Source organism: Saccopteryx leptura, chromosome 2 (assembly GCF_036850995.1).
Source record: "Saccopteryx leptura isolate mSacLep1 chromosome 2, mSacLep1_pri_phased_curated, whole genome shotgun sequence".
Taxonomy (NCBI): domain Eukaryota; kingdom Metazoa; phylum Chordata; class Mammalia; order Chiroptera; family Emballonuridae; genus Saccopteryx; species Saccopteryx leptura.
In genome coordinates, this window is record NC_089504.1 from 36329285 (window position 1) to 36335284 (window position 6000).

A 6000-nucleotide genomic window follows, 5' to 3' on the forward strand; every position below is an offset into this window, starting at 1 on the left:
AGCATGTTAAATCTTGTCATCCTTCAACTCAGCTTAAACATTGCTTTCTCAGGGAAGCTTTCCTTGATCGACCGGACTAAATTCAGTGTCCCCTTCACAGGCTTCCATAGCACTTTCAAAACAATCACATTTCTAATTACTAATTTAAAGTAAATCTCCCACAAGCACATATCACACACCCCAAGAGGGCAGGAACTACTATATGCTTTTGGTTAAACAATGAGTCCCCAAAACCCAACAGAGTAACTATTACTTAGCAAGGCCTCTATAAAAGTCTATTGAATTAATAAAGAATAAATGAATAAATCATCAGGCATTTGTTCTTCAGCCCTGATAAATCAAATATGTGCCTAAAATATGGAAATTATGATGGGATAGATTTTGCAGTTGTCTCCAACTATTCCAACTATTCTCATATCATCAATCAAAAAATTTATACAGTAGATGTTTCAATTAGGTACTTATGGAATATTAATCAAAATGAGAGCTCTAGAAAAATAACTCGTTTGTTCAAAAACCAGGGACAAATAGAGAACAATAACAACGACAATTTATTCTTTCTATTCCCCTTTAAGCTACACAGATAATAATTTAGAAACACTAGCCCTTTTCTCAATTTACCAGTTCTCTGCTCAAAATGTCAGGGTGTTCTGATGGTAGTTTTAGAGATAAAACTAGCTGACTTCAAGAAACAAATAAATAAGAGTCAATAATGGAATTATTAGAATAAAAATGTTTTACAGAAATAAAAAAAGCAAGTTTTGCTGTATTTTTGTGTGTGTGTATTTTTTTGTATTTTTCTGAAGTTAGAAGCAGGGAGGCAGTCAGACTCCCATATGCGCCTGACCAGGATCCACCCAGTATGCCCACCAGGAGGTGATACTCTGCCCATCTGGGGCACTGCTCTGTTGTGGCTGGAGCCATTCTAGTGCCTGAGGCGGAGGACATGGAGCCATCTTCAGCGCCCAGGCCAACTTTGCTCCAATGGAGCCTTGGCTACAGGAGGGAAAGAGAGAGAGAGAGGAAGGAGAGGGGGAGGGATGGAGAAGAAGACGGGCACTTCTCCTGTGTGCCCTGACTGGGAATCGAACCTGGGACTTCCATACGCTGGGCAAACGCTCTACCGCTGAGCCAACCGGCCAGGGCCTTGTTGTATATCTTAAATTTACACAATGTTGTATATCAATTGTACCTCAATACAGCTAAATTAAAAAAAAAAAAATGAGCCTGGTCTGTGGTGACACAGTGGATAAAGCATCAACCTGGAACACTGAGGTCACCAATTCAAAACCCTGCACTTGTCTGGTCAAGGTACATATGGGAGTTGATAATTCCTGCTCCTCTCCCCTTTCTCTCTCTCTCTCTCTCTCTCTTTCTCCTCTATAAAATGAATAAATAAAATTTTAAAATGTTTAAAAATAAATAAATAAATAATGATTGCCCTGGCCAGTTTGCTCAGTGGTAGAGCGTCTGCCCAGCATGTAGATATTCCAGGTTTGATTCCCAGTCAGGGCACACAGGAGTAGCGCCCATCTGCTTCTCCACCCCTCTGCCTCTCCTTTCTCTCTCTCTCTTCCTCTCCTGCTGCCAAGGCTCTATTGGGGCAAAGTTAGCCCAGGAAACTGAGGACGACTCCATGGCCTCTGCCTCAGGCGCTAGAATGGCTCAGTTTGCAACAGGGCAATGCCCCAGATGGGCAGAGCATCACCCCCTAGTGGGCATGCCGGGTGGATCCCAGTAGTGTGAGAGAAGGAGTCTGTCTCTCTGCCTCTCACTTCTCACTTCAGAAAAATACAAAAAATAAAAACAAATAACTTAGATTAAGTTCTGAATTAACAATACTGTATTGTATACTTGAAATCTGCTAAGAGAGTAGATCTTAAATGTTCTCCCTGGAAAAAATAAAAGGAAATATGTGAAGTGAGGGATGTGTTAACGAATCTTAATATGGTAAATCATAATCGTACATCAAATCATGTTGTATGTCTTAAATTTGCTATGTTATTTGTCAATTACATCTCAATAAAGATGGGAGGAAGACACAAACTTTTATTGCCTTTTTTCTTCTAAAAAGTACGTTTGTTTTACCTGTTCCCTTCTTGCACTGTCATTCAGGTTGCTATGCTGTTTTCATACAAGCTGAATGTGGCTGTCTGAATAATAATGCTCATAGCATTTACCAGTTTATATTGAAATGTTAGCCTCAGAGGAATTCAAATAAAAGATGAATCCTTTCCTTTTTATTTAATAGGTAAATTAATTCTGAAAGAAGTCAAACGAATTATGCTTCCTTCAAAATCCTCACTGGATCCATCCTGAGGATCCAGTGTGGACTTAAGATAAAACATAATTCCGGTGCAGCACAGAAAAAATTAAAGAGCTAAATTACAGAGTTACAAATTTGTACTACTCTTGGAGCCATCCCAAAGGAAAGGGATTAAGAATACAGCCATAGGCACACCTGTGAATGTATGCCAAAAATAAACTACAAAAATATAATAAAAACTGACTTCCTTGGGTCTAAGGGTTTATCTCTTTCCCTGAAATGTAGAAAAATGAATTTAACAATTTAGCCCCTATGGCCTTTAAGAGGATTTTGTATCTCCTGTACTTGAAAACTGTGCTCAGCATAACTTGCTATTCTATTTATGTAGTTTCTGTATGCCAGGGTTAAGGTTTGCCTGAGGCTATTTTGGTTTATGTTACTACTTTAATTACATTCAAATGCATTTAATTTGCTTTTTTTTAAAAATGTATACTCAGAGGATGAATATGAAATATATCTTGTTTCAGAAGGCTTTCTCAGCTTTCTGATCAATGCACATACACTTCTCAAGCATACTTAACTAGATAACATAAGGTCCCTAAAAGAATCTCAGAATTGTAAATCTGGTAGAGACCTTTCAGATTATCTCACACAACACCCTCAATTTACATTTAAGGAAATTGAGGTCCAAAGAGATAAAGAGGACTATCCACAGTTTTGTAGCTAGTTAAGAACATAACTAGGATGAATTCACACTTCCCTGACTCTCAGTCAAGTGTTCACTATAATTTTTTTAAATTTTAAAATAATTTCAAATGTATGTTATATAATATATATATATATATATATATATATATATATATATATATATATATATATGCCTTCCTTCAAAGCTATATTTGAATTAATTTTAACACCTAACTTTACTTCACAAATATCCATTTTACTTCCCAGTGGAGTATAAAAATCATGAAAGGGGCATTTTAATGGGAAGGCAAAGCACACATTGAGTTTGTCAGTTTGCCACTCAAGAAACTCCCAAATTGGTACTCAAAGTTTATAGCAATCCCATGGCCAAAAAAGATTAAGGTTATGTTAAGAAACTAAATAGTAGTTTGGGAATGAACTTACCTAAACAATTAAAATGTCTTAACAAATATAAAACAGCCATAGAGAGTAACTGCAAAGGCTCTCAACATTCAAAAGTGGGAGCAGTATTCATTCACTGAATCTTTAAACTAGATAACTGAAGGCTTCTTCAAGCTTTTGGATTTTACCATAAAATCTTCAACGCCAATACATACTTCTCTATCAGTCTACCAACTGATCATTCTGGACCTTTTGCTCCTTTATTTCCTTCCAAAAAAACATTTCTTCTGGGTAACAGAGGTACCCTTCTCAAGGAGATTTAAATTCGCAACTTGATTTTAAACCCAGTTTTTGTCAGACAGTGATCAATAGAGTTTATTTTCTACCTCAAATCTAACTTACTTTTAGTGAGCTATCCTTACAGTAACAGATATGAAGTTGACTCTGTTAACATGTCTGTTCAATTCTTCAAAAGTGACTGTCAACATGAAGAAAATCTGACTGTAGAGACCCCAAACATGCGTAGAAGTCACACAAAAAAGGAAAGAATACAAGATGTTGGTGGGAAAAAATTATGCTAAATTTATTCAGACAAGTCCAGCTGTTCTTGGGATAAATAAATCCTCTTATGATAACTCATCTTATCTCAAAGCACTTCCTTTACCTTTCCTTCATCTCTTTCCTTTGCCCTGCTATATATCTTATCTTATCCTTGTGACTATCTTAACAATCCTCACTTTCACTTATTCCTCAGTACATTCCCCACCCTCACATTCTCTAGAAAACAGCAATGCTCATTGTCGCAAAGCATGATGCTGTCGGAAATATAAACACAGCCCACTTAAAAGTCGTTAGACGTGATAGCCTAAGTATTCAAAACGCAAAGTCGAGGTCTGGAAGGACCTGACAGTCACTAAGTTGAACGCTCTCTCCTCTTCTACAGAGAAAGGAGGTCTGAGAAGCTTATTTATTCTTCGAGCTGTAAAGAGCTCCTAAATTCAACCTTGTACTCTGAAATAAGGGTAAATTCAGTCTAAAGATGAGATTTCTGAAGTCACCAGCTAATCTTCGGTAGAGCCGCGGCTACACCTCGGGCCTGCTGACCTCCAGTCGGTTTTCCCACCGCACCAGCAGCTCACCCTTAAAGTTAACTGCGGGCACACGGGATGTGAGGGATAAAGGAATCAGCAAACAGAGCCCCCATCACCCCGTTTTACATGAGGGAAGGAGCCCATTTCCCGAAATTCTTGTGACCCTGCAGCTGCTGCTTCTGACAACAGAGGCTGGAGCCGGCCCAGGACTGTTCGGTCCTCAGAGGTCGGGCCCTCTCTCCGTGCGGCGGGACCTCCGCGTGAAACTGACTGACCGGCTTCCCCAAAAGACAGGAGAAACTTGCGGGTAGTGGATGGAGGTAAAAACAGGCAGAACCGCCACCCACACCGAAGCCATGGGCGCCCCGCCCTTTTCAAACCACGACATCAGGCTTTGCCCGGGCGAGGGAAAGCGCACAGCCCATCTGGTCAGCCGCGCGGGGCAGAGCCGCACTGAGGGGCCACGATCCGCGCGCCCCGCCACGGGTATGGGACAGATGAGGGACTCTGAGCCCGGCGAGCGGACACGCGCTAGTTCCACAGCCCAGAGAACGAGGCGGAGGGCGGGCAAGGGTCCCCCAGTCACGGGCGGCTTGGGGTCCGTCACACACATACTCACTGCCGCAGCTGCGACCAAGAAGCACCAACCAGGAACCAAAACGCGTAGAGGGACGGGGAGGGGCGAGGACAAATGAGGTAAGGAAACCTCGTCCGTGTGGACCCGGGAGGAGGGTAGGCACTTCCGGGGAAAACACAGCTCCTGGGAATCGTCTTCCGTCCCCGCCCATCCTGCGGGCCCTCTGTACGCATGCGTAATATATGTTAACCCTTTCCTTCTCCTCTAGTAATCTTTTGGTTTGCCTTCATTGCTTTTCCCCTTTCCCTTCACTGCTTCTTTCAAATATACCTAACATGCATATATAATCGGAGACACTTTCTTAGAATGACTTCCCCAGAAGATATGCTGCTTACCTGGCAGAACCAGGGGGAGATCGCACCCTTATGTGCCCGCGAGAAAAACTACATCTCCCATGATGCCCCTGGACGGGTTTCAGGTGGGCTCCGCCTCCTCCTCTTTTGACTTCGTGGATCACTTTCCCTAGGCCAGGTGACAGAGGATCCCAATCAATACTCTTGTAGGTAGCGGGATGCCTGCAGCGGGCGGCTTAACCAGCTGACCCATGGATCTCCGCTCCCCGTACCCAGCAAGGAACAAATCTCTTCGAGAGCGCCTGGCTTCTAACTTATGTACACTAGGTGACCTAAGCAGGTCCCTTCCACCTCTAGCTCGAAGTTGAACTTAGTTCATACTAGGGCGTTTCCGGCTGTGTTTTTGTTACAAGGCAGCAGATTTAACTCTGTGAATCTTGAAGAGCTGTACTCTTGCTAAAGATTGAAGTGAAGACTGAGCCTTTACAAGTTTCCAGAGGCTACACGATTGTGTTGGGAGCCTCTGGCTTTGGTTCCTGTTCTCACACTTTAATACTTAGTAATAATAAACCCCTCTATACAACTTTACAAATAAATAGTTTATCAATTTGCTAGCCCTTAAAG

General features: G+C 41.8%; 1 protein-coding gene across 2 annotated transcripts in view; it reads right to left on the minus strand.

The window, feature by feature from the left end:
- Window positions 1-5169, minus strand: part of ZCCHC7 (zinc finger CCHC-type containing 7) — a 253674-nt gene extending 248505 nt beyond the window's left edge. The window contains exon 1 of one of the 2 annotated variants that reach the window (XM_066367651.1): window positions 5066-5169. The gene's annotated coding sequence lies outside the window, so the exon portion shown is untranslated. Of the gene's footprint in view, window positions 1-5061 lie in introns of both variants that reach the window. The other variant, XM_066367652.1, reaches the window with a different exon arrangement.
- Window positions 5170-6000: the final 831 nt, after the last annotated feature.